Raw genomic sequence first — 19,462 nt, 5'->3', positions numbered from 1 at the left:
TATGGCTTAGCTCAGCACAGCAGTGGAACAAACGGAAAGGAGCAGAACAGCCATTATCTTCTCTCCAGGAACCCAGGTGCTCACAAATTGGCACAAAGGCATCGTTGGGATTAGCATGATGTGCAAACCAAACCAATGAACAACTCCTTACCCTGGAGAAAGCAGCAGGTGAAGCTGCTGTATGGCAAGTCAAGCTGGTGCTCCACCTAGTCCTATATGCAGTGCCTCGCCAAGGTTTCATGCAGACGTTTTCCCCAGTCTTGCAACTTGAGATCCTTTAACTGGAGATGCTATGGATTGAACCTAAAGGTAAAGGTAAAGGGACCCCTGACCATCAGGTCCAGTCGTGTCCGACTCTGGGGTTGCGGCGCTCATCTCGCTCTATAGGCCAAGGGAGCCGGCGTTTGTCCGCAGACAGCTTCCGGGTCATGTGGCCAGCATGACAAAGCCGCTTCTGGTGAACCAGGGCAGCGCACGGAAACGCCGTTTACCTTCCCGCTGGAGCGGTCCCTATTTATCTACTTGCACTTTGACGTGCTTTTCAAACTGCTAGGTGGGCAGGAGCTGGGAGCTCACCCCGTGGCAAGGATTCAAACCGCCGACCTTCTGATCAGCAAGCCCTAGACTCTGTGGTTTAACCCACAGTGCCACCTGGGTCCCTTTTATGGATTGAAGCTTCTAAAGAGAGCCAGACTTGAGTAAGATCAAGGAGACCTGGGTTCAAATCACAGCCCACTAATTATTTTCATTGGGTGACCCTGGGCCAGTCACTACTTCTCAGCCAAGCCTACTAGAACGAGTTCTTGTGAAGAGAAAAGGAGGCAAAAAATTGCAAAAGAGAAAAAAACAAAAGACGAATTAGTCAAAGCATCTATGATTAAATGGGCACAAGATATTGGGAAAAATATTATGTTCGAACAATGGGAAAAATTATGGAAAGAAGATATGAATTTTACCAGATGTAATATATTGAAAGAAAATTACTTAAAAATGCAACACAGATGGTATTTAACACCGGAAAAAATAGCCAAAATGAATAAAAACTGCGGAGATATCTGCTGGCGATGCAACACTGGGAAAGACACTGGGAAAGGCACCATGATGCACATATGGTGGAATTGCTCGGATATAGCACAATTTTGGGATATGATATACAATGAGATGAAAAAAATGGTTAGGCACTCATTCAAAAAAACAGCAGAAGGTTTTCTACTGGGAATAGTCCCAAGAAGCCTAAAGGAAGAAAGTAAAACATTATACCTATACGCAACAGTAGCCGCAAGGCTACTGATAGCGAAAAACTGGAAAAGCGGGGTAATTCCAACAAAAATGGAATGGCTTGCCAAACTTTTAGAATATTACAATATATCCAAAACAATGGAAGAAATTGGAAGGACCACAACAGAAAAGACAGAAAAAAACTGGAAAGCGTTCAAAGGGTACTTACAAAATTATGTTGAAAAGTCGGATCTCCTATTGTAATAAACAGGTTCTGTTATAAATATTAGATATTAAACAAGCTGAATAATAAAGGAGAATTGTAAAGAATTGTAAAGAAATAAGAGATGGGAATAACAGTGTGTTGAAAGAAAAAGGATAAGTGGAAATGAACTGCAGCTGAGTTGACTGGAAGTCAAGCACAGGGTGAGGGGGGTGTTGAAAAGTGGTGGGGAAAACAGATGTAAGGATGCAAGGGAAGACTGGTCGAATTTTTTGTTTTTTTCCGTTTCTGTTCTTTATCTGTTGTTTTTGTTGTTGTTGTTTTTCTGTAAATGATTGAATGTTAGTTTACTTTGTTTGTAAAAATGAGTGAATGTAATAATGAGTGAATGTTAGTTTATTTTGTTTGTAATATGCGAATGTATTAATAGTTGTATTGGCGAATAATAAAATAAAGCTTTTTTTATATTAAAAAAAAAAAAAATTGCATATGCCACCCTGAGCTCCTCAGGGTAAGAAAGGGCTGGAGATGAATGAATAGAGATGAATGAATAGAGCATGTTCTACCACTGAACTTTAAGTCCTCCCCCCCCCCCAGCACACTGGAGAGGAACCAGGGTGGATTTGATTTAAATCAAACTGATTTAAATCGTGATTTAAATCACTAGTCAGTAAAGCTCAGGGTGGATTTTTTTTATTTAAATCAGATTTTTTTTTATTTAAATCCACCCTGAGCCTTACTGACTAGTGATTTAAATCAGTTTGATTTAAATCAAATCCACCCTGAGGGGAACATTGCATTTCAGCTAAAAACCTTCATAATACAGGTACCCTCACTCTGCTGCACAACAATTTTTTTGAGTGAAAACTAGGGATAATGCCAAGCTAATGCATTTTTCCTCACAGGAATAACAACTCTATTCTTGACTTCAGACAACAAGTATTTTCCACAAACTTCCACTTCCAATACAGCATTCTTCAAATACATTTCCTGCATAGGAAGTACCTCAAAGCACTACCTGCAGAAGAATCAGGACTAACGTGCTGTCTTCTAAATACAGTACATATTGTATTCTAAAGCACAGGTAGGCAGAAGCTAGAGCTGCATCTACTGCTAGATCTCTGGGTGATTTGCATTAGGCCAGCAAGTATTTTTTACTTCAAATTGTTTAACAATAGCAACAACAAAATGACTCCCCTCCTGCTGAAATATACTGCTGAAATAAAGAAAGTGAAGGGTAACCAGGAATGGATTTACGAGTGGAAGAATTGTGAGTTCTGCTCAGTTCTGCAACTCAGAATAAATTTGGGTCTCAGAATTCCTGATTTTGATGTCCTTTGCACCAGGCTCTAACTGGTGGACCTCAAATTCTTGTAAAAAAACAAATTAGATGTGCAAGCCGGTAGACTGCCCACTGTTGATTTAAGGCATGAAAATGCAAAGGCACGTTGCTCAGCTGCAACAAGCTGTAGGTCCCTGTTGACCTGACCTCATCTCCATGTAATGTGTGAAGTAGCCCTCAAAGCCCTTTAAAAAGAAAAAAGGAAAGAAAAAAAGGTTCACATCCCTGTTCAGACATGAATTAACTGGGTACCCATGTTAAATCATCACCTTCCAGGTTCTATCAGTGTTATGGGAATAACAATGACTTACCTCACAGGGTAACTAGGAGTGATGTTAGGATTACAGAGTGCTATGCGCTATTCCTAGATGCAATTGCTAGATGAAAGCATTTTAGAATTCTGTATATCTCTCTGAACCAGACAACAAACAGATGAAGATTCACACAAACACACAGAAATTCTCCCTAATTTGTATCCTATCCCATAAACCTGAACTACCACAGATGGGATTGCCCCTGATATTAATAATCTAGATTTTCTTACAATTAAAGTATATACCCAGTGCTTCTCATTCTATTTCTTTGGGGGAATAGCGTATTTTAACTTGGCTGTTAATTGTTCATTCTAAAAATTGGGTATAATTTGCTGAAATTCTTTTAGTATAATTCATCTCTCCAGAAGATGGAGAAGTGAGACATTCCTCAGTTAGTCATTCCAGAAAAGTTTTAGAAGACCTCATTAGTTGGAATCGCTTCTGGATTCCAGGAAACCTCTATGGACCAAATTCAAGCCTGTGCCATCTCACAAGTTTTTATTAAATAATTTCCCACAGACATTTAAGCGGAGGCTTGACAGCCATCTGTCAGGAATGCTTTGATGGTGTTTCCTGCTTGGCAGGGGGTTGGACTGGATGGCCCTTGTGGTCTCTTCCAACTCTAGGATTCTATTCTATGATTCTATTCTATTCTATCAGAATAGTGGTATAAATGATTTTAAAAAGCAGGAAAAGATGCTGTAAAGGCTACAAAAGCGGAAGCATTTGGGAATTTAACAAGGAAATAAAAAGGTAACCGTGGGGAAGACATGAGAGGCTCATAAAACTACAAATGGTATGGCAATAATAAATAAATACAGCAACCATTTTATCCATCTTCCATGACACTAGAGCATTGGGGGGGGGGAGTCATGCAATGAAAGCTGACAATAAAGAATGCATTAGTTCTTCACACAACTTAAGATTTCACTACACCAACACGCAGAGATGGCCAAATTCATTAAACAGACATACCAATGGCTATTAGTAGGGACTTCCACATGCAGAGGCAGAATAACTTGTAACACAAGGAAAAACCATCCTCCTCCTCCTCCTCACACTTTTATTGGTGCTGAAAGTGCAGACGGTGCCCTCAGCTGATCGGCCCTGTCAGCAATCCCCATTTGCCAGGGAAGAATCACAAATGCACTTTAAGCTCCTGGTTAGTCCTTTGCAGCCATGTTTTCACCTGCTGCACACCTGAAACTGTATGTGACTAGAGGCTACTAGAGAAGAGAGTTGGACAGGCAGTATAAGACAAAGGTTGCCAATGCGGCGCCTGTGGGCGCCCCTACGCCCCACATACAACGCCAAAAGGGTCACCCTCTCCCTTTCTATTGCAGCTTAACTCAATGCGGCTTACAGGTAGAATAGGAACAGAGCTAAAAGCACAATCAATAAAAAACAATTAAACATTAATAGAATTAAAGCTATACTGTACAAGCGTTCCCCCCCAAAAAAAAACACACACACACTTAAGTGTGATGGACTTGCGCACAACCGCATATATGCTTGGCACCAAGAAAGAAAGAAATAATTCAATTCCAACCTGGAAATGGCAGGAGAGAGCTAGAAAGTCCTTGTGACTCACGAGGAGACACACACACACACCCCTACGTGCAGGCCCCAGAGTTTCGATTCTAGTTATGGATATGTTTGGATAAGGTATTTTGGGCCTGGAGAGAGAGTGGCAGAGGGGATGTTCAGAGGTGCTTATAGGGCACTCCCCATTTACGTGATTTCACTTATATGCGTGGGGGGCCAGGAACATAACCCTCACCTAAGTGGGGGAGGTGTCTGCATAGAAATATAAAAGCTCTATTAAAAGCATACAGATAATCACAATAAAACAGCACAGCACCCGCTCTCTCATTAAAAGCAGTCCGGTGCCAAAGCCAGTTGGAACAAGAAAGTCTTCGGTGGAAAAAGGAGGAGGAGGGAGCCAGTCTGGCTTCTCCAGGGAGGGAGTTCCAGAGTCTGGAAGCAGCCAGCAAAAAGGCTTGGATGCAGTGTGTGTGTGTGTGTGTGTGTGTGTGTGTGGTGTCCACAACAACTTGTCCTATTTGCAAACGTGCCCACAGGCCGCAAAAAGATTGGCCACCCCGGTATAAAAGTATAAATAATAAACAAACTGACTGAATTAAAATGAGCTAATGCTCCAATTCCATTGTGCAAACAACCCCCTAAAAGTTTGTCATACGTTTTATTACTAGCCTGCCTACTCATACATACCTATGTAAGTTAAAGATGGTGAGTGACCTTCCCTGCTTAGTTGTCTGGTGGCAGACAGTACCGTAGGCAAGCTTTCAAGTGGCTGTTTACGAGCCTAGCATAGCTCCTAACAGATGAATCTCAGCTCAGAGCAGCATCTGCTTCTAGGAAAGTCTCTTCATCTGGTTTTATAGTCTACTCAGTGCTTCTGCATTTGTTCATAGATCACACACACTCTACTTCCACAGCACCAGAATAAAAAGAGACAGGGCCAAATACTTAATAGGAACTTTAATTTATTATTTCAAGAGCTGAAACTCAGCACTAAAATAAAAAAGTACTCTATTGCAGATTCTGATTTGAGACTCAGTTCCGTAATTCCTGATGCAAGTAGAAATCCAACAACTGTTTGAGAACTTAGCATCCTGCTATAAAGTGTACATGCCACTGAAATCACTAGCAACTTGCCAACATGCAAAATGCAAGCTTTTAAGGTTGTGTGATCTGCATTCTGCAAAAGTCTGAGGTACAGTTGATCAGGGGAAGGCAATGAGAATCTCATAGAATTACACAGATTTGTGAAACAAAACCAGCCTAGTGGTAGTGGACTCTCCTTCATTGGAGGTTTTTAAGCAGAGGTTGGATGGGGATCCCTACGTTGTGATGGACTATGTAAGACCACTAGGATCCCTTGCAACTCTACAAGTCTTGAATTAGATAGCCTTTAGATTCCTTTTGAATTACTTCTTCCAATTGTGTATCTCCTTCAGGTAAAAGAGAGCAACAAACAATGTCCCATAAATTCATAAATCTTGTATCTAATCAAAGTTTGGGGGGGGAGGCAGAGTGGGGAGGGAAGACACTCACTTGTCTGATCTCGTAAATTGTATTTGGCACTGATAGCACAGTGTACCTGACAACTACAGAAAACTGTTTTTGCACCTTCTAAATCATTGCAAGTTTACTGAAGAATCCAGAGAAACTAGTCCAAAGCTCTGCTGTTTTGCTCTACTGTGGTGTATTCATAAATTCCATTAGGAGAGAGGAAGGGGAGAGAAGAGAGAATTTGCCATAAGCATTTATGTAGGGGGGGGAAGATGCACCCTATATTTTGGTAGGAAAAAGCATGGATGAAGTGCATTTTAATTTTTTATTCCAGGTCACCGTTCACATTCCCCTGTGTAACATAAGCACATGCAGAAACCCTTTGAAGACACATGGCTTTTATTCTATTGGTCACTCAGAAGCATGAGAATATGCCCCAAAAGGGGACAATCCGCATACATGTATCTTGCTGTGCTAATAGCAAATCTGAAGACTTCTTCAACTGATATTGTTATAAGCAATGGGAATGCTTGCGGTGAGGTTTTTTGGTGAAAAGAGGTGACCGTGATAGAGGTCCTTTTGGGTTCCCCCCCCCAAAAAAAAACAATAAATAAAACACACAATACCAGCTGTGTTGGGGGTTTTCTCCCTTTTTTTGCTTTGTGTCCTGCTTTCACCTGTTCAAACAAACAAACAACAAGAAGAACAAGAACACTACAGCTGTAGGTTGGCACAAATACTCCCTTTTCCTATGCTGCTAACTGCTGAATCCCAGTGGCACAAGGACTTTATCATGGCTTATTTTCCATTCTCAATGATGTATTGTTTTATGGCATCAATCCCAATTGCAATGAAATTAATATCTATCAGTGTCGTGCAATGGAGCTGAATGAAGAATATAGCCACAAAAAGTAGACTCTGGCATGCAGCGGCAATTTTAATACTATATGCATGAGCACTTAACGTTTCAATTTGGGTCATTTAAATAACAGGCCCCAGCACCCCACCTTTTACCAATCAAGACGTTAAGCAAAGGCTTCTCGGAAGATCTTGTTAAGAGTCGTGGGGTTCAACTCCAGGAATTCTGTCTTTCACATTCTAAGCAAAGCCAGATGTTTCACCTTTCCAGTAAAAGGAATGACAAGCTTCATGCCCCAAGAAGAACTCCAATTGTAAATATGCACACTTTATAAAGCCCTTCCTTCCAACTTTTAAACTTCATTTCAGGCTTTGCACTTGTGTCTTGTTGTAAAACTGGTATCAGAACATTTTACCTTCCCCCCCCCCTTCTAGAAGTGACTAGAAAGCGGCTCTGTTTTGCTGCGACAGAAGGGACTTTTGAATCCGCTCCCCAAGAATCACAAAATTCCATCTTCTCCTTCCAAGAATGCACATTTGTGAAAAACCTTACACATTTGAAAAGGTCAAGCCACACCATCCTGCGTGGCCAAGTTAATTACTGATTAAGTTAGGAAGGGTGCACAGGAGTGCAGAATAAACCAAAGCTATTTACCGGTACATCACAGAATTTAATGGCACTTACTTCCAAGCAAGTGCATGGAAGGGCTGTGGTCTTAAGAAGACTTATTTCTGCACCAACTTACTTTTGAGTAAGCATGTAGAAGCATGTAGGCTAAAAACAATTATTTTAATACTGAGACTAATTCTTAAAACAATGCTCACAATGGAATACAGTACTGAGCAACTATGAAAGAACTCTTAAAAGAACACAGAAAGCCTCAGTTCAGCAATCCACTTGCAGTCTGAAAATAGTGTAATGGTTACGTATTGTTCATACCATAACAACAACGTCCTTAAGAAAAACCCTGACCCTTCCCATATCTACGCACACCTCCAAGTCTCTGCAGAAAGCGAGACTCTGAAAGAAAGAAGGCAGGGGGCTTAGAGAGGAGGCAGGGAGGGAGGGGACTTACCGTATATACTCGAGTATAAGTCGACCCAAATATAAGCCGAGGCACCTAATTTCCCTACATAAATGTGGGAAAGCTTATTGACTCAAGTATAAGCCGGTTCACCTTTGCCGCTGTGGAGGAGGAGGAGGAAGGAGCAGCCCGAAAGCAGCCCTTTGGGCTGCTCCTTCCTCTTCCTCCTTTGCTGCTGTGGAGCTCACCCCGTTGCGGGGTTTCAAACCGCCATTCTTCTGATCAGCAAGCCCTAGGGCTCTGTGGTTTAACCCACAGAACAATATTCCCTTGTGTTATACAGAGAAGGCTGGGATCTTGTCCTGTTTAAGCAGGAGCCAGGGAAAGTGAGCACCTGTGGGGTTTTAATACTTCCTTAACTGATAGGCTTTCTGCCTTCTGGGGTCTAAAGTTTGCATTTATGTGAGCAGTTCAGGAATGGAACAAGCTGCCTGGGGAGAGTAAAGAACCGCCGTTCTTGTACACTTCTTAAGGAATGGTTGACTTGAGTATAAGCCGAGGGCAGCTTTTAAAGCACAAAAAGTGTGCTGAAAAACTAGGCTTATACTCAAGTATATACGGTACCTCGAAACCTAGCCAAGTGGAAATCAGTGCAGTAATTCTGCAAGTCGGCAGAGTGCACTTTGAGAGCTAGAGTAGTGTGAAGAAGTACTGCTGGGCAGCATGGCCTGAAGGCATTGCTAATACACTGATGACTAATGACTGGGCCAGGGAGACAATGAATTTGGGGGTTGAAAACTAAGAGAAACCACGCAGTACCTTGACAAATGGGCTTTCACAATTTCATTCACTGAATAACCTTTAAGCACAAAATTGGCTCAACTTCCCTTGGGAATAACTTGACACATGTTGTTGAACAATGATATAGGTATTTTCCTTCTTTTAACAAGCCACTCTTACGCTAAATACATAAACATGATTACAGCAGGGAATGAAACTTGGGAGTTAACTGTTCATCAGCTACGGGGAAACAAAAGATTTAGGATGAAAGGAACAGACAAAATTGCTCTTTCCCGGTGTAGGAATAGGAAAAATATCCTTGGTTTCAAACTATGTGAATTATTACAATTTGGGGGGGGGGGTTGCCTACAGTGGTAGAGCAGTCTTTTTGGCAAGGGGGACAAGATGTAGAAATTTCTCAGGACCCATCAAACAACCAGTAAGGAACAAAGATATTGAGATTTTGCCTAACTGCTGAAATTCCAACCGAAGTCTAATTTTTCGACAGACCAATCACCATTAACAAATAAATCAAGTTCCATGTAAAACTTTACAGCGTTGTGCCCTCCCCCCAAGACGCCGGAGGACAGCAGCATCTCCCTTTAGAAAGAATGCTTTTTTGTTGCTGCTCCTTCAATGCAAATAGCCTTCCAATTTAAAAATAACAATTTGGGCTATTTTTACAGACAGAATAAAATATCTGAAGTGTCTCTAAATTAACAAGAGCCACTTACTTATCCCAGACAGCATTGCCTTTAGCAGCTCCTAAAAACTTCAGAAAAATGAGATCTTAAAACAGGAAGCTTAGTAAGCTCATAAAACTGTTGTTGGAGCCAGGAACACATAGCATATTTAATCTGCAAACTGTGAGAGAGTCTACAATGATTTCAGCAAGATCTGAGGCATGCCCTCAAGGTTTGCTGGGATCTGGGATTAGGGAGTTGATAAGAACCTCAACTGCCCATGGACATGTTTTTCTTCTGCAGTTAAACACAAATGCAGAGAGACGTTTGACTGCTGCTTGGCGTTACTGCTCAAGTTATATAAAAGCTTTGCAGCTCCTTTTGCTGTCAATATATCAAAGTTGAAAAAAAAATCATCAAAGTGTGAAATTTCATTTAAAGTCTTTGCCAGTCTACAGCTCTATTTCACAGACCTATCAAATAAAAGTAAAGATAGGAAAATACACAGAGAAAACTTGGAAAAAAAGTTTTACAGCCATGCCCCCAATTTTTTTGTTGTTTATTCCATCTCCCTTTATTTTTATTTTTTAAGCTGGAACAAATCAATTCCAATGTGGAGAAGCAACAGAACAGGGAGAGCAAAGGAAGGTTGAAGGTGTATGTTTTGGAAATGCTGATTAAAAGGCTCCTTGAAATAATTATTAGAGCTGAGCCTTTTGTAAAACAAGAACAAAAGGTTTATTGAATGAATTTAGCATCTCACTTCCTTACTGCAAACTGATCAAATGAAATATGTCTTGACTTCTTAAAAAAAATCAAATAAACTGAAGAATATGAGGACCAGTCTTAGGAATGCCTTCTTCAAAGTATTTCTTTAGTTTAGGGGATTTACCACAATTGCATATATAGTAGAAAACTCTGACTTTTGAGATAATCTGCTATAGTCTAAAAGCATTAACATTCCATTACTAAGGTCTTCCTGAGGATTTCATGACTCATTGATTCACTCTTGCTCCAAGTCTGCTTCTTCTTAGTACATTACTGTCTCCTCACGCTGGAGTGCAGGCAACAATGGCCATTAAACCGTTTCCTTTCATAACTCTCTGGCCTCCCCCTTACCAGTTTAATAAGCATCAGATGCTTTACTCTGAAGGGAAATTGTAGAAAAGTTTTCCAAAATGCCTTTAAACATCAAATAAACACCTTTGCAGAGCGTAAAATTAGACAGTGGTGCATGCAAGTAATTGCAAATGATTGCAAGTAAGAAAAGAGATGACTTTAGTACTCTTAAAAGTCCTATAAAAGGTAATAATTACAGCAAAGAAAGTCACCCTTACTCCATTGAAATCAATGAAAACTAGTTACTGCCTTCAATAATACAAAGCTGGACCTCTCCCCCACATGAATTTTCAACTTTTCAACTTTCAAGAAAAATACCATATGAAAATAATGCAAGGTGCCTGAAACCATTTATATTTCAAAAGACTTTGCCATTTCTACAAACTTCTGTTTGGTGTTGGGTACAAGTTTTGCATTTTTAGTCAAGACAATATATGCAATGTCTTTTTTGGTTCAGTATTTCTTATGCAGATCAAAGCTTTAGCAAACAAAGTTTCACTGACGAACATGAGCAGTGATGCGACGGAAAATTATGAACACATGCACACATACACCCTTGAAATACAGCTATTGTACTGACTCTCTAGCTTTGATTTTTTTTCCTTTGAAGAATTACATTCACTAACCCATCATCGTTCCATCTTTCCTGATTTCCAGCTCCCTGATCCTAAACATAATTGCTTCAAAGTATATTGGAATTTATTTCCGAGTAAGGGTGTCTTACAAACACAGTGTAATAATCAAGTAAACTGCATTCTTCTACACACACTTACTTCATCTATAGTCCCATTGATCTCAGTAGGACTTGCTTCTGAGCAAACATGTGGAGAAGGGAAGCTGTTTTGTTCTTGCAAAAGCTAACCAACTGCCTCTTACAGCCCATTTGATGTAACTTAATGTTTGTTTTAATAAGGCTGAAAAATAACCATCTACAAGTTATCTACCAGTGCGTTGCAAGCAATATCTCATAAATAAATTCTTGAAATACTTTATACGGTTTACACTGTTGAAGTCATTCATGGTTAGGTATTTTTTTAACAGATAACCTCAACTCAATTCCAGTAAGGTGCTCAGAAGTATTTCAAATTTTCATAATTCTTTACATTTTAAACACTGCATCCTTCTTTCAAAATAATCTTTGAGATATGCAATTAATAAACTGTCAGATCCCAATTAATTTTTAATAAAGAGCCTAAAGGAAACAATTATAGGCATCAATCACTAACACACCATTCCAAATTGAGAATGCAACTGCATAAATGCACTGAACAGTTAAAGGCTACTTGTGAGTAATTTTTAGGGTATAATCTAGACAGAGAAGACAACCCCTTCTTTCCTTCCTAATCTACTCCCTTCAAACATAAGCTTGCTTCCTCAGTGTTCACCCAAGTATTTGTGTTGCCGTTTTAGAATCATATGGACACAGAGAAAGGCACAGAATGCCCCGATATAATTAAAAGAACCACATATTCAAAAGAGCTGGGAACAGATGAGTTTTTTTTCTGTGACCCATACAAATAAAAACAAAAATGCAGGTTCAAACATCAAAATAGAAAAGGCCTGGTTTTTTGTTTTTTTTTAAAGTTTAATCCCTTCCAAAAAGAAATAAGTTAACAACGCATGCTGCGCAGCTAGCTAATGCTGACTCCTCTTAGGCACCCTGCATGCTAACTTGCCACTGATAACTTGGCCTTAAAAAGGCTCTGCTAGGCTGGGATGAAAATGGCCCATCATTTCAAACTGAACTGGCAGCTGGAAAATGTGGAACAGCTGGCAGAGAACAGCAAGAAAACGTTTTACATAAATATCTCTACATATAAACTGGCAAAAGGCCACAAACACCAGACCCCAAGGATGGAATCAACATGATACACCAGAGGATTGAAATAATTTGGGGTAGGGGGGTTAGTTTTTAAAACTCTTTTCCCCACATGGTGCTTGCAGCCGGCAAACCCCAAGTGGCAGCCCCCCCTCCCAAACAAAAAAAAGCTGCAACTGTGAACAACCCAAAAGAAGGGTTGCGCTGACATAACAAAACAGATACTTTCCAGGAGCCTTTTAGGGTCCCCTTTGATGTGTTTACTTGCCCAAGAGTCTAATCCAAATTGCTTTGCCTGCCACTATTTACTCTGCTTCTTTTTCCAAGCTCTCTCTAGCCCTTTTCCAAGTTTGAGAAAGTTAACTGCTGGGTGTGATTCATATAGCTGTCCGGTCAAGAAGCCCTCGCCAACCAGAGAATGAAGTTTGGCAGAAGCAGCCAAAATGTAAGGAAAGGAGAAATCTGCACAATAGAAAAATATTCAGATCCAGGGAGCATTTGGGTTGCACCTTGCCAGATTATTACAAAAGTGTCAGCTAACAATGGAAATTCAAGCATCTGTGCCAAAATCAGCTAACCAACCTTCAAGTTGCCACGGGACCCTCCTCTCATTCTGCAACAGTAAACTGTGAAAGTTTCACTTTTAACTCTCAGGTTTTGTAAAACTGGAAGCTTTGCTCCCATCTTCCTTCAACACCCCCTCCCTTTTTCCCAGGACCTTCCAAGCAAATGAATCACTCCAAAAAGAGAGAGAGAAGAGATTGAAAAGGCACCCATCCTAACACTACAAATAACAGCAGAAGGTTGTGTACAGTACCACATCCGATCACTTGCTTCCACCCTTCCAGATGTGGCAAACTTCCAGCCACCACAGAAACTGCTGGCAAGAAAGTAAACGCTATTTCCACCCCGCTCTCTCTCTCTTTCCTCCCGCCCCTTGGAAGAGGCCGAGCAGCTGCTGGAAGCCTGCAAAATGTGCAGCAGCAGTTCAACTGAACTGCGGGACGTTAAGCCTCCAAATGCTCTACGAGTCAAGAGAGCGAGAACGGGGAATGGAGAGGCCCACGCGTCCCGCGCTTTTGGCGCCTTCGCCAGCTCGAGCCGACCCAGGCTTGCTCCGGGACAAGCCCCTGCAAGAGTAGTGCAAGCGGAGCGACTCGCAAGGACGCGCGCGCTGCCTTTGCAGCCTGACGAGTTCAACTTCCCAAAGAGCCCTTGGGGGCTCCCGAACTAACTCTCCATCCTGCCGGCCTCCCCATCCTCCGGACTCAGAGGAGGAGGAGGGATCGAGGGCAGAAAAGTGAAGCTCTTCTCCCTCCCTCCCTCCCTCCCGAAAGGAGGGGAGGAAAAAAGAAAACCCACTCCAACTTTCTTTTTCGCACGGCAGGCGCACTGCAAGTTAAACAAAGAACTTTCCCCCTCCTCTCTCTTTTTACACACGCGCGCGCACATCCACCCGAAAACCACGGGAACTGCTTACCTGCTGCTGCTGCTGCCGTCGCCGCTTCCGCTGGGGTCGGGAGCAGCCCGCGAGTTCCCCATAGGCGAAGATCGGGGTCCTCGCCGGCTGCGGCGCGCAAGGCGATCGCTGGCTCCTCTGCGGCCAACTTAGCAGCGCCGGTCCCCGAGGATGAATGAGGGCATTTTGCTTCTGTTTTGGAGGGACGGACTGGGGGGAGGGGGAGGAGCAGGAGGACTCGGGGTGTGTTTTGGGTTCTTTTTATATGTCTGCCTTTTCTTTTACACACACGCAAACACGCACACACACTCACACGCAGCGCTCGCCCTCCCGTTTGGGGTTTGCGTTCATGCGCGCGCTCGTTTCTCTTTCTCCGCCGAGACCTTCCAGCGGTTCCTCGTCGGACCCCCCCCCCCGCTGTAATCCGATCCCTTCTGACTCACGGAGTAGCCCTGAGTGACATTTCTCCCGGTTCAACAACAACAACCGCAACAACCCCGAAAAAAGGAGGAAAGTCCGCCGCCAATTCGCAAATCACAAACTTGCACGCAAAGGGAGGGAAAAGAGCGCTTCGGCCGCTACCACTTCCTCCTCCTCCTCCTCCTCCTCCTGTACCCTTCCTTCCCTGTGGTTGCGCTTTGCTTTTCTTTCTTTCCCCCTTCTCTGATTTCGTTCCTTTCTCTGTCTCTCAATCCATGGAAGAAGGGGAAAGGAAAACATGCAACTCTCATAACTCACGTGCTCCGAAAAGTTGCCCAGAGTCTGCCGCTTCCTTTGCCTCCTCCCTTCTCTCGTCCAAGTTTTGCAGATGTTGCCGGGCTGTCCGGCTCCTTCGCCGCTGCCCCACTCTCGCCCGCCTGGCTGCCTCCCTCCTTCCCTCCCTGCCTCCCTCTCTCCTTCCCTCCGCCGCCCTTCTCCTCCCCCTCTGGGTGTTTTAGGGGAGGCGATCTGCCAGGAGAAAGACAGACACACAGAGAGCAATTCTGCTGCTTTCGAGCGCGCTGGAGCGGCAGCTCGCGCAACTTTCCTCTTTTTGCGCGCGCCTCTCCACGTGGAGCGGGGCTGGCAGAAAAAGGGGAGCCCTTCCTTCCCCGGGGATTCTTGAGCGCTTAAGCCTGCCTAGCCAACCTCGGGGGCGGGCAGGGCCTCTCTGCTTTAAAGGAGACCAGAGCGAAAGCTGCTGGGGCGCCACTGAAGAACCCTTTTTGAGGATTCAAAAGCGTAAACAAAACAAAAAAAGGGCGCGAGGGACGAATGGCGGGAATCCGAAAGGCGCGCGCGGCGCTTAGGCCCGAGGCGAGCTGCCACCCCTGGAGATGAGATTCCGGGGGGCCGGCAGGCTGCGGCACGCGGCCCCCGCACTCCCCTTTCTTTCCCCTCAGAGGCCGCTCTCACAGCGGGGAGGAAGCGCGAGAGAAGCGGGGTGCCCTCTCGGAGGACGTTTTCCCTTAGGCGATGTGGTGACTTCTTCCCTTTCCCAACCCAGAGCTGCCCCATATCTGGGCTGCCTCTCACAGACAAACCCTCCGGTCCTTCGATGTTAGGAGGCTCCCACGTTTATGTTAAAAGAATATCCATCATAGGTGTTAAAAAAAACAAAAGAGCAAAAAAGTTCGTGGGGATTCTCAAGATAGATAACGACCTGCAGTGCAAGGCTTGTCATCCCCGCTTTACCTTTGTGCTTATCTTCGGGCATTTCTTATTATATACAAATATGTGGAGCTGAATTAAATTCCACACACTCTCTTTTTGGACATTTGAATCTGTGCAGGCTTTGGCACACAGGTTCTTCTCTGGAGCCAGCTTCTCCCACTGCTCTCTAAAGGCACTGCTGGCCTGTTTCTCTCCACCTTCACCACAAAATTCGGCAGTGAGGTGGAGAGTTAAGGTGACATTGGCAGTGCAAGCACCCAAGTGAAGTCCGAATTTAACTTGGGGGCCATTTTATTCCCCATGGGAGATTTTACATCGCATCAGGTTCAAAGCTGTGCCTTTGGGGGCCTGGGCAGAAGAGCATTCAAGGCACAGAAGCAGGCAGAGTGTGTGGCGGGGGGGGGGGGGGGCGTATTAGGCAACACACATCTAAAAAGCACCCCAATGGGCTCTGCATTAATCCATGTTTACTACATCCATGGGAGTGTTAGGGGAAGGGTAGTATCCCACCTGAGGGGTACTAACAGCATGCTCCTCTGGGGTAGTTTGTCGACCTATGTTCCCCACCCTGCATTCAGCTGTCATCTAGAAACTGTCGGCATGCGGCAGCTGCTACACCTTGAGAAGGGTTCCAAATGGCCAGCTAATCCAGGTGAGGGTAGCCTATGGGTCTCAAACCCTCAGTGAGTTAAGGCCTTCCCCTGCATGTGTCCGGCAGACAATAGTGGGCCCAACAGTCAAGAAGGTGGTTTCAGAGGGAAGTGAGGGGCTTGTCAACCTGAGAAGGTGGCCCATCTGGGAGAAAGAAAACTCTGGCCCTAAACCTCCACTGCCTTGATGTTTGGGAGAAGAAAAGGTTAAGGAGTAAACACTTATGTAAATCCAGAGTGGAGTCCCTAAGAGGGTTGCATGGTGCCTTGTACACCTCCTTCTGGCAACTCATGCAGCCAAGCTGGTGCCAAACGTCTTGCTCTGCTTCCCTTTGGACCACATCAGTGAGGCTGAGCGGCAGGCGCTTGTCGTCTGGGCAGCCCAGTTTGACTTCATGCCCGGAGCTGCACTCTCAAGGCAGACGGATGCCAACTATACATCCATAGCCATAGCCATATAAATATATTTGCTCCACAAGCTTTATTTACCACTTGATTGCAATGAAACCTCAAAGCAGTTAACAAAGATATAAGCTACAGTCAGGTTGTTTCAGCCAAAATAAAAGCGCATAGGGAGCATTCTCTACTTTGCCTGGCTCTCCAAGGTCTCAGGCAGATGTCTTTCCAGTCACCTGGTACTTTTACCTCTGGCAAGTATGCCACCTTGCCCCACAACTGAGGGGGCTGGAGCCGTGAGCTGTTCCCTGATGGTTGAAGTGGGAATCGGGCAGTTCAGGGAAGGGCCCATTCTGAATCACCCCGAGTGGATGCAGAGCCCAGGTGTATATAGGCAACCCCCCATTTTTCCGCGTTTGATATGTATACTCGTATCACGCCAAACCCAGAAGTGACTTGGAAACGTCATAAAGAGATCACTGAAATGTCACTAAAAGGGGAGAATGGGATGTTTTCAGGCTTTTGCAATGGGTTTCAATTACTGCCACTTCACCAACGTGCGCAGTGCCTTGGAACATAACCCCACGTGAATGGAGGGTGTCTGTAAAATGTTGCCACAGAATCATTATGGGTATTGATATCAGACCCAAAGAGTAATTTAGTTCAGGGCACATGTTATCTTTCCCCTGATCAAAATGATCCTGGAGACCTTAAGATGAATGAAATTATGGAAGCATCCGAAAGAGGAAATGTAATAATGCACCACTTCACAACTACACTCAGACTGGCTACATATGTGTTCCAGTCATGACAAAGAAGTAAAATTTATAGACACCATAAATGACTGTGCCCTAGAATAGCTGTTCATGGAACTGACCAGCTGGGTGGCAACCCTGGACTTGATCTTGACTACCATATGGAACCTGGTGCAAGATTGTTTAACCAACTGGGAGCAGTGACCAAAGTATTATTGAATTAAAAGTCATGTAAATGGCGGCACATGGGACCTGGCAACCCAGCATAACTTTATAAAGAGTGGTATAAATCAAACTGTGTTTTAATGGCTTGTTTTCCTTCTGCTGGGTTTCGGCTGGTTCAGCTGGCAGGGGTCCTGCTTCAGAAGGGAGCTTGATTTAAACCAGCATACCGTAAATTATGCTGACTTTCAGTATTTAGGACTATATTCCCTTATATTGTAAATGCATCAGGATAATGTCATTTTTGCTTATGTTATTCTCTAAAGCAGAGGTTTCCAAACTTATTTGGCCTACTGCCCCCCTTTCAGAAAAAAATTACTCAGCGCCCCCCTGGAAATCTACCTTCTTTTATTTGGAAAATAAAGTAATCACTACGACTTTAACTCTATGGCACATTAGTAAGTGTTATTACACAACAGATGGAACATATACAAATGGTTTTTCAAAACTGGACGAGGAGGTGGACTAGGCCCTGAGATAAAAAAACCAAAAACAAGGAGTGGACCAGAGTGAAGCTGGGCTGGCTCAGTCCAATACACCCCAAGGGCATTGTTGGCGCTGCAGCCCGCCTGGCAATGGCCAAATAGGCAAGCAAGCTACAATCCAAATATTATTACATAATTAGTAAAGGTAAAGGGACCCCTGACCATTAGGTCCAGTCGTGTCCAACTCTGGGGTTGCAGCGCTCATCTCGGGTTACTGGCTGTGGGAGCCGGCGTACAGCTTCCGGGTCATCACTAAGCCGCTTCTGGTGAACCCGAGCAGCGCACAGAAACACCATTTACCTTCCCACCAAAGCGGTACCTATTTATCTACTTGCACTTTGATGTGCTTTCAAACTGCTAGGTGGGCAGGAGCCGGGGCCGAGCAACGGGAGCTGCAACGGGAGCTCACCCCGTCGCAGGGATTCGAACTGCTGACCTTCTGATCGGCAAGCCCTAGGCTCTGTGGTTTAACCCACAGCGCCACCTGCGTCCCATTACATAATTACTGTTACATTAATAGGGTTTCTTTTCCATCACCAGGGAAATGACTTGCTTTTTCAGAGGTGGTGCTAGCTTCGTGGAATAATGAGGTTCTTACCCATCTGTACAAGAGAAATGATGATGACAAGATTATAAATCTTGTTCCTTCATGATGAGTTTTAGTGTACTTGGTACCATATTAAAGAAATCAAGTGAGTACAGTAGATTCAACTTGCCCTTTAATATCATCTCCTGAACTGTATCTGGGACCTCTATAATAATATCTGCTGGATTTAATCTTATTTTTGCATTCCTATTATTCCTATTATTCCTTTTTTCTAACCTAACCTATAACTTGTGGCTCAGTGGGTTCTGCCTGCATACAAAAATCTGCCCTTCTACCTCTACCTCTGTGATCTACAAGGATAGGTGAATCCAAGAAACCACCATTACTTATACCTTTTTGACCACAAATACTTGTCCAAAGGAAAATGGATGAATAAATCCCCAAACCGGCAAAATAAATTTAGCACCCCTTCAACTCACATTTGCGCATCATTGTGCTCATCAGTACAACTGGATGTGTTTTCTATTAGATCAGTGTCTGTCCAAACCAGCCGGCAGGGATTGTATTCATGCAGGTTATGTTTTAAGTCAGATCCTGGGGGAAAGGCATCAAAACGCAGCATTTCCCAAGAAGCTAAAGGATATATGGATTGCGGATAGCATCATGAGTACACAGCTTCGGAAACCAGTGGAAGGAGTGCACCAGATGCAGAGTAATGTGCACACAGCCTTAGTTCCACACAGAAAACCTCAAAACTAGGGATGCAAACACTAATTAATAGAACGGTCAACTAAAGCTTTGCAAAGCGGCAATCTTAATCTGTGGGTTTGTAAATTGATAGCATAATAGATTGAAAAAGAAAATATAAAGATGACCTT

The 19,462-nt window shown here is 43.6% G+C and overlaps 1 protein-coding gene across 2 annotated transcripts in view; it reads right to left on the bottom strand.

Moving 5' to 3' along the window:
* The window catches only part of GLI3 (GLI family zinc finger 3), a 253,319-nt gene extending 238,648 nt beyond the window's left edge, over nucleotides 1-14,671 (bottom strand). The window contains exon 1 of one of the 2 annotated variants that reach the window (XM_033165580.1): nucleotides 14,615-14,671. The gene's annotated coding sequence lies outside the window, so the exon portion shown is untranslated. The remainder of the gene's footprint in view (nucleotides 1-14,614) is intronic. The other variant, XM_033165579.1, reaches the window with a different exon arrangement.
* Nucleotides 14,672-19,462: the final 4,791 nt, after the last annotated feature.

Source organism: Lacerta agilis, chromosome 12 (genome assembly GCF_009819535.1).
Source record: "Lacerta agilis isolate rLacAgi1 chromosome 12, rLacAgi1.pri, whole genome shotgun sequence".
Classification (NCBI taxonomy): Eukaryota; Metazoa; Chordata; class Lepidosauria; order Squamata; family Lacertidae; genus Lacerta; species Lacerta agilis.
The sequence above is the reverse complement of the archived record's forward strand: the minus strand, read 5'-3'. Positions and strand labels throughout refer to the sequence as shown.